This window comes from Teleopsis dalmanni, chromosome 2, assembly GCF_002237135.1.
Source record: "Teleopsis dalmanni isolate 2A chromosome 2, ASM223713v2, whole genome shotgun sequence".
NCBI classification, from domain to species: Eukaryota; Metazoa; Arthropoda; class Insecta; order Diptera; family Diopsidae; genus Teleopsis; species Teleopsis dalmanni.
The window spans coordinates 72,771,894-72,782,018 of record NC_051847.1 but is presented as its reverse complement, the minus strand read 5'-3'; positions in this window follow the sequence as shown (position 1 = coordinate 72,782,018).

The following is a 10,125-nucleotide window of genomic DNA, read 5'->3' as shown; positions in this document are numbered from 1 at the left end:
TTAGAAGCGATGACTAATCGTGTTTATCCACAAGAAGCCAAGGCTGCACAAACTTTCAATGCTCAAGTTCCAGGTTTGTCCTTTATTTCTTTCTTTGTTATTCGAAAACCCTTCTAAAAATTTAATAAAGCTTCTTTGTCCCTATACAAAGTAAGTCTAGCTTAACAGCAACACTAATACTTTATTCAAATATTTTTTTAAGAAATTTTAACATAACTGTCATAAATTTTTAAGATGAAAAGCATAATTAAGTATGATTCTCAGGTATACAAGTGCATGATGAGGCAGGTCAGTCAGAATCTCTTCCGCAGTACCATCAAATCCCGGTCATTTTTTTAATTTAATTTTGTCTTTTATAGGCTTTGCTTTTAAAATCAGATATGTTTTTTAAGTAGAAAACAAATCTGATTTTGAACTTTTGATTATTGTCCAAGACTTTTTTCCTCTAATTGAAAACAACTAGCGGTTATAAGGTGCCGTGTACGGGTAATATAGTGGTGGATGAGCTTCTTTAATATTTGAAAATAAATAGCTTGTTATTATGGTGGAATAATTATTCTCCCAATATTTTAATTATTTTTAAAAATAACCAGCAATCACACAGCGCTAGGTACGGGGAATATGAGGCTGTATGTAATTTTTTATCCTTGAATGAATAGTAAATAAAGAGTTTTCTTCGTCAATTTTTTGTATTTCGGTAACAAAATAATATAGTAATAATTTCGGGGATTATGACGATGAATAAAATTGCTGGATTCTCGAGAGCACAATGAAGTTCTCTGTTATTTTCGTAGTGCGTGTTATCCTAATGCAGAAAGTAGTAGAGTGGTTCCTTTTTTTCATGGTTTCCTAATAAATTTTCAGTGACTTGTGGAAAAAAGGTATCAATATAGCTTTTAAAAGTTACCACCTCTCATTGCACCATCTTAAAAAAACAATTAACATTACTTTTATTGCTTCCCTCTATTGTGGCCTTAATTTAATAGATAAATAGATTTAATATATTAACAACCTCCGAGCTTCAGTCTCGACTGGTATTTTGTTCATTGGTCGTATCATAGAATCAAATAATATCTGTTAGAATTTTATGAAAAATGCTGTGGCTTCCTTTTCTTCAAATTTTCGAAGAAAATTTTGAATAAAAATCGTAGAACTCGTGGTACTTGTTTTTTTTTCTTGCATCTAACATGATTGCACATACTATTTGCGATACAGTCATAGTACTTTGTTCATCTTCATTAATTTTAAACTTCATCAGTCGAAGATTTGATTCATATCAAATCTAATTAAACTAGTTCTAGAAGGTGTTAAGTGATAGTGCATAGTATATATTAAACGTTTCCACAGATATAAGATTATGCAAAAATCTGTAAAGAATAGCAAATTGAATGTCATCATAGTAGAATGGTGTTCAAATGAGCATTGATTATTTGAAACTATCTACTATAAAGCTTCAAATTAAATATCACAATAATATGCCAAATCAGGTGGTGTACTTTGATTTATTGAAAGTTCTTCCTCATTGTAAACTAAACAAAATTTTGTTATGGAATTGCATATAACTGTCGAATATTGTTTTCCACTAAGAACAGGAGTTAAAATCTAGTAGTAAAATAAAGTAAAACTTTTGACCCTATATAGGTACATATAAGATTAATATTAATATTTTATTTTTATTTAATATATAATATTCAACGACTATTGTTAAGAGCTTGGCTCTTAATAGTTGGCGAGAAAGTAAACATATTACGTTCAATGAAAAATTGATTTGAAAAAATAATATTAAAAAAAATTATTCAATAATAGTATGTATCAACTTAAATATATAAGTAAAATATTTTTTAACGCACTAAAAGCAAATCAATTATTTAACTTATAATTGTACTTCGAAAATTTGTCAACAACATTTTTGCTGCACAATATAACAACTCATGAAATGCATTTGTCAAAAGCACTTCTGTATTTTTGCGTAATTTTAAAAATTAGATGCATTTTCTCATTCAAAATCCATTGATTTATTTTGGCAAATGGGCTTTTAATTTATGTTGACTGCAATTACTAATTTGTTTCTATGGCAAGTGCGGTTTTATGAGATATTTGTTGTTTCTAAATTCGTTATAATCATTCCCACGCATTATATTGACTCAATGTAAATTTTGCGTCTGCGGTTTTAAAGCAAAAAAATTAACATTAAATTATACTTAAATGCTCATAATTCAAAAATAAGTAATTATCAACAATTTGATTTGTTATTAAATAATTATTTAAGCAATTAGTTTTAGAGAAATATTAGACTGAACTACAATTATATTGAACCATAACATAAATACTTGTAAAAATTAATTACATGCACTCAAATAATCACTAAAATTAATACCACCTATTGGAAGGTGGAATTTTTGGTTTGAAAATAAATCTATAATTAATGATAGGTGGTAAATATGAAATACCACAGATTGCTATTGACATTGGACTCGTTTTTGTGACTTTAACTGTTGAAGTGTTGTGACAGCATCGAAAATTTTATAAAAAATTGCTTGACTCAAATTATTATATACAGGCTTTGGTTAGATTTGGTGTCAATTTATATATAATTTATTAATTTTGTTAAAAAAAAACATCTCTACTATTTGATTTGCATAATATTCCCGCATGTGTTCTTTTCCCATTAAAAAATGTTATAAAATATTAGTTCGGGCCATCACTCCAGGCTATGCATGTGCAAATGTCTATGTTTAAAAAAGTTCTATTACTTTCAGAAGCACTTTATATCATTTTTAACGTTATATTGCTAATGAATGTTTTCAAAATATTCAAATATATTGCATATCATTACGAACAATAGTTAAAATTGAACAGTACACCAATTAAGTAGATTTGGGTTATAAAAATACTCATGTATTGCGTATATTTCTATTGAATATGATATCAATAGTATGGAGAACTCTCTATTATAGTTCTCAAAAAAGAATGAATAAAAATTTCTACAACATAACAGCTTTAATTATTTCAAAAAAAAAAAAAAATAGAAATAAAATAAATTGATACAAATTAGGACTAAAAACCAATTCGTATTTTATAACAAAATAATTCAAAATACATCAGTTGTTAGATTTTGGAATTATATTTCGTAAGTTTGTTAATAATATTTCTGCAGGTCAATATTATAACTCATGAAAGCTTTTGCTACGAGCACTTCTGTATTTTTTATTTAAATTTAAAAAATTTTTTCATTTACTCATTGAGAATCCATTGATATATTTTGGCAAACTGGGTTTTAATTTATGTGGACTGCAATTTACTAATTTGTTTTTATGGCTGGTGAGATATGTGGTTTGGTAAGATATTTAAGTCCTACTATATATCCATAAATATGCAGATACAGTTAATTTTTTCGATTGCTTGATTTAGTAGCCTCGTAATATTGTTTACTTTATACAAACCCCTTTTGAAAGATATAAATTCCAAAATATTACAAAGTACTTAATACCAACCATATTTTCCTCTATTTATCAGTTTTACTACTAAAATGAAGAAACGTACCCAATATTTACTGTTCAGAGATAGGTTAAGTGATTTATTTACTTTTTAAATTTTAATTATCTATACAGAGATTTTTTTAAATTCTTTTATTAATCTTAATATATAATTTATACATTTCTAAAATAGTAAAAAAGGTACCAAAATTATATCATTGAATAATGGCTAGCTAGTTTGTTAGTTAGTTGTGGTGGCGGGAGTAATGAGTCCTCCTTTATTAGCTAAGAAAGCCATTTTGAATGCTCAAATCCTCGTAATAACGGGTAGTAGAGAGAAAATCAAGCTAGAATCATTTAAAGGCATTTATAAAGGCAATTGAATAATGGCTACTCTTATAAAAAATTAATTAATACAAAAAATAGTTGTATCAAAAACTATGTGTTTAAAAAAGACGGAATTGGAAAGGAACTTTCTGAAAATGTTTTCAGTAATGCAAGATTAAATTCTTATTTTTCTGATAATATTTTGATGGATTTAATTTAAGAAAATCTGTTTCAAATTAAATAAAACTGATTTTCAATAACTTGAAATAATTTAATACCCTACAATAACCAATAGGGTAAAAATTTCAGGAACAAAAAAAGCTCATGCATTCAATAAGTCATATTTTTTAAGTGCTTTTATACTATATGTAACAAGCCTCCCCCCTTTCCAAACTGTTTCACACATAATTGAGTTGGATGTGAAGAAATTTAATTAAAAAAGTAGAAAACATAATATCTTATCAAATACAGTCCGAAAACACATAAGCCCAAACCCCCTTTCCACAGGGTATACCCATATATCACTAAGAAAAAAATGTAAAACCAATTAGACAAAAATAAACAGTCATCATATTGTAAAAATATTCAATGTTTTTATAATATCAATTATAATTAAAGTATACTTTCTTAGGAAGAAATAGTAATAAGAAAAAAGTGTTTAAGAATTTTTAAAAAAAGTTCGTTTTTATTTTTTTTTATTTCGTTATAAAATAAAGATTTTATAACTATAGTCTATGTAAAATTTAAAAAAATTTTTGTTTGGTTAAATTAAATTTTTAAGCTTCTAGTCTAAAGTGATTTGCCACTATTTTGTGAAGAAAAAAAACCACATATTGCTTTTAACCATACTTAGTGTCTCAAAGGAAATATCTTAGTGTTTCGTTACAATATTTTTATTTAAATATCTACGTCGACTATGTTATTACTTCTGGATTTTCTTCAACAAAACATAATCTGAAAAATATATTCGAATAGTAATTAATAGTCAAATAGGAAAGACTATGAAACAAAAAAAGTTACGCTGACTTGAATATTAATGAGGAAAATCAGTTGGGAATTGCATAAAATTCGGAATAAAATTATTCTTTCATAAGACAATACCATTAAAAACGTATTAAGAATATATAATGTAAGTCAAAATGATATAAATACTTGTACAAATACTTAAGCATTCATTTAATTAATAAAATTTGTAAATAATAATTATTCTATGCATACATACATTAATTTTTGAAATATAATTGTACTCGTATACTCTTGCTTACTACTAAATTTAAGTTCACAGTGCGTATGAGTGACATTTAAAAAGTTGAGCAAATTGAAACAACATATAAAACGAATGCTTAAGAATAAATTGATTAAAAATTAAGTAATAGATTAGGAAACATTTGTGACCTATTGTAAAGTACTAAATTCATTTAAACTATTTATTTTTATTTTTGCTTCAGAAAAACATCTCTTACACTTTTTTTCATATTATGAATTTTTTGTACTCTAGATATTCTGCTTACTGGATACTTTTACTCTGATCTTGATAACATATATCATGGGCAACATTAATATTACAATAAAAAACCTAAAAGATTTTAATTACTTCAACTAGTTCTGTTGTATGCAGCTTATTCTTTAGGAATAAAATAATAGTTGGCACTACTTCTCCATCCACTTTTTGAATTTGTTAAATAAATAATATATAATAATTCCATGATTAAATGAGTAACTTTGTGAAAAGCTACTAAAATCGGTTTATTTTATTACATATTCCTAAAATGAGAAGACGCCGGACAGAAGTGTTGCTGACTTAGATATTGTGATTATTTATTTTATGTACGAGTAGACTAATATTTTCTGAAATGGCTAGGGAAAAAATATCTATAGCTTAGTACATCTAGTATTTAATGTTTTTATTGTTGCTCTTATATATAATATTTATATTAGTGTTCAACTTTTAAAAATTATATTTAATATTATATATATATTTAATAACTTATATTATATGAAAACAAACTTAAGATTGTTTGTCTGTCCTTGTTTGTTGTTTGCCTCACGCATTGTCTGAGCTCGGTATCACTGCAAAGTTAATACGACTCTGCAGAATGACGTTGAGCAACACCTGTAGCTCCGTCAATGTAGGATCAAGTCTCTCCAAACCTTTCAATACCGCGCGAAGCTTCAGAGAATGTGATCGCTTATCATCTGATCTTTTCAATTTCGAAAATCTTTTCAATTTCGAAGTGACAATGAGAACATTAGGCGTAACAAGCTTTTATCAAATCTGCAAGAAGGGACTTAGTGGTGAATAAGGTCAAAACGAAATACATGTCGGCTACTCGTATAAATTAGCTAGTGGCTGGCGACTATAATTTTGAAACTGTCAAAGGTTCTTATCCACTTTGGCACCGCTATAACAAACAACGATGTCAGAATGGAGATCAGACGAAAAATCACAATTGTTAATATGTGCTATTATGGGCTCAGCTGGCAACTGGGAGCTCTCTCTCTACAAAACAAAAATATCTACGCTTTATAGGTCACTCATCCTACCTTTTGTATGGCGCAGAAGCACAGAATGATGAAGCAGCACTGGGAGTGTTCGAGAGAAAAGTTCTTGGCGATAACTACCACATACGAATGAACCACGAGCTGTACGAGCTATATCCAGACATTGGTATAATTCAACGAATTAACATCCACCAGCTTCACTGGCTTGGTCATGTCGTGAGAATAAATGTAGATCTCTTTTTATTTGTTATGGCCACATAAGTAAGTAAGTAGGTAATATACGTTGGTAAAATAATGGGAATTAGATATTTAGATAGTTTTTGTTTTAAATATCTGTTACGATCAGTAACTATCCCAGTAATTATTATATTTACTGGGAAATTATTCTAGAATAATAAGAATAATTAGAATAATCAGGAAAAGTATTCTAGTCTTGATAATTTTAATAATTTATAATGACACTCAGGAAGATATGCTGATTTAAGGTCCGTCATCAACTAAAAGACAAATAAATGATATGATTTCTTAGCCTATAAAGCCTAGTGTGGGTAGAGATAAGCCCCCCAGCCATTATAGAGTAAAAGTGCGTAATAGCACTAACTCAAGAAGAAGAATCAAGAAGAAGAAGTATAAAATATTTAGTTTATATGAAATATATGTCCATGTAAATAAAGATCCAAAAATATACCTAAAAGAACAATTATTTTCTTATGTGTCTACATTTATGTGTCTATACCATTTGCTTACTTTATTATTTTTCGTAATTTTTCACACTTTTGTTGTGTTCCAATAAAAAGTGTAAATAGATAAAATGCTTAAAATACTACCATTCATGTTAGTTTCAATAGAATGTACTTTCCTCTATGGGTGCGATTGACGTAAAAGTTTGATTTTGCACTTAACATACTCTGCTTATGCGATAACACAATTTATGCATTATGAACTTTTATCCTTTGGAACATTTTCACATCAGAGCACTGCAAGGACCATGTTGGAACAAAAGCAATAAGGGGGGATAATTTTGATTTTTTAATATTTTGGTATGATTTATGCATTGCACAAAAATCATAAATACTCTTTATCACAACTTGTATATAAAATATGATAACAGAAACTATAACACAAAAAAAAAGTCATGTGTGCTAAAACCATAAGTAGTTTCATAGATTATTTACTCTAGTATTTCAGTTATTTAAATATTTAATAACTGGTACGGCAAAAGAAAGTTAAAAATAATAACTAAATTTAATATTTCTATTATATGTAGTGCAAAAAATATATAAAATATGTGCATAATGCATTCAGGGAGACACATTAAAATCATATAAAGAATTATACTTATACAAAAATTTTATATAAAAATATAATTGTTTTATGAATTTTATATATAAATTCATTATATATAACATATATTATATACTAAATTTTATATAAAATCAGCTTTTAACTATATGTTAAAAATAATAGTGTAAGCAAAAGAAAGTCATATAATTTAACAATAGTACAAAGTAAACTGAGTGAAACTATAGCTTTCTTAAAAACAGCACTTAATTTAATAATAACCGGTCTATATGTCAGTTTATATATGTTAAATATATTAACTTCATAACAATAGCTTTCAGAAGTGGTAGATATGCGTTTTGAAGTTGCAAATAACAGATCCACTCTAGTCAGTTACTGACGCTACATATTGCTTCTGCAGCTTAGCTAGTTTAAAATAACAGTTAATATAGCAAAAATATACCCCAGTGTGATTTTTACGGGTAAAATTGAAACCTAGATTTGGATTCATAAATTTACTATATGAACTTTTTGCTCTTTCGTGTTAATTCTTCAACGTTTCTTTCATTCTATTCTGATACCTTGCTTTAAATATAAGTCGGTGTAGTACCAGTTTCAGTTGTGTAGCAAATACTTGCCATTGAGTAAAAAGTGTATATTTCTGCACGCGAAGAGTATTTTCCTTGAAGCTTTTGGGTTTGAAGTAAAATGGAACACATCGATATCATGGTACTGCCCACAAAAATAGTTTAATTATTATCTGATAAAATCTGAATACCTTAATTTTGATATACATATATACTGCGGCTGACTCTAGTGAAATACAATCGGGAAAACCGAGTGGCTAAGATAGTGGATAGCTCAAACGAAATATAATTCGGAAATTCTACTTTTATACGCATGGAGCTTTATATTACTTCTTAAGTGACTCCACATATCTCCATAGAAATTAATTCTCATTACACTGATGATCAATTCTTAAAGCCATCATGTGAAGTTATGAGCTTTCCGCTCCTTTATTGTAAAACCAACGTTGTGTCACGCGATGTCTGACATATTGTGTTATTTTGTTAAAAACAAAAATTTTAATTATTTTGATTAATATGGGAGTCCCATCGCGAAGGGTAATGGAAAAATCTTTGTTGAAATTTTGTCTTTTCTTTTCTCTCTCTCCTTCCACTTCAAAAATAAAGCCCTGTTGAGTTAACTGTGCTTAGATATGTTAAATTAAACGTCCTATCATACATTGGTGTTGAAATGAAGATATCAACAGATTTACCCAATCTTTGTTTAAATTTACAAAGTGGTTGTTTTTTTGCGGTAGACTTTTAGTCAATGTTGCCTTGATATGTGATGGTTCAATCTGTCTCCAGACGTTTCTTCTTGTGCATTTGTTAAACGTCTAACAAAATACTTTAAGAAGAAAGAAGTTTATTTATGCCATTTTTATCATTTTATTTACATCACTTTTCAAAATTGAACCTAACAATGAAGTGTGCTAACTTTAGGGTGTTTAAGAAATTGTCGAAAAATTTGATGTATAATGGCAAGCGACAATATCGTCCGCTGACAGTGGGCGATGTTGTAATGGGCACTTTAGAAGTTAAATCTCTTCAAAATGAACAATAAAACAACTTCATTGACTTGCAGCAATGCTTGATCCAAAGAAGTATCTGTTACTTTTTATAATAAATTTTTGTTTTCTTATGTGTAAAACAGATTCTTTCAAGACTATAAGTTAATGAGTATTACACTTAATTGTTTATATAATATATACCTATTATTGTATTTAACATTATAATACATGAGTAACACTCAGAAAAGTTTAAGTACAAAAATTTAAATAAATAAATTATAATTGTGTGCGTAAAATTAGTATACTTGGGTGAATTGCATTTGAAAAGATATTGCGATGAAATTACTTTTGCATGCATAAGATTCAATTGAATTATTCCAAAAATATTTATTTTTAGTTTTATTTCCCTTTTGCATTTTAGAAAACTTGTTTACCAAATATTTTTGAGAAATTTTATTTGAAACCCCTTGAAGTAGTTGAAACGTAAATATTTTAAGTTCCGTACGCTACAAAAAACCAAACAAGTTATTTATATTCCTGCAGTGAATGTACCTAAAAACATTTCCTAAATACATTTAAAAGGATCAAAAAGTACGACTTGCTACATGAGGTATTTCTTAAATAAAACAAAATACTCGTAGTCAAAGTTTCTATGGAAATGCTTACCAAGCATATAATTGCATTAACAAAAATAAATATTTCGTATTTTCCATTACTTCAACTAACAATAAAATCTCTTTACAATCAGTGAAATATATTTCAATTCATAGAAATTAATGAAATAAGTTTAAAAATAACAATATTTCCCTGTTATTTCACGAGGCACGTTAAGAACTATTTAGAGTAACATGACTTCGATTAATATATATCCATATGTCAGCTAAATCGGGAAGATGTTCGCATCTTCTGTCAAAATTGTGGTTAAGTAAAAAAAGTTTAAAGTAATACTCATGTATTCCGTCA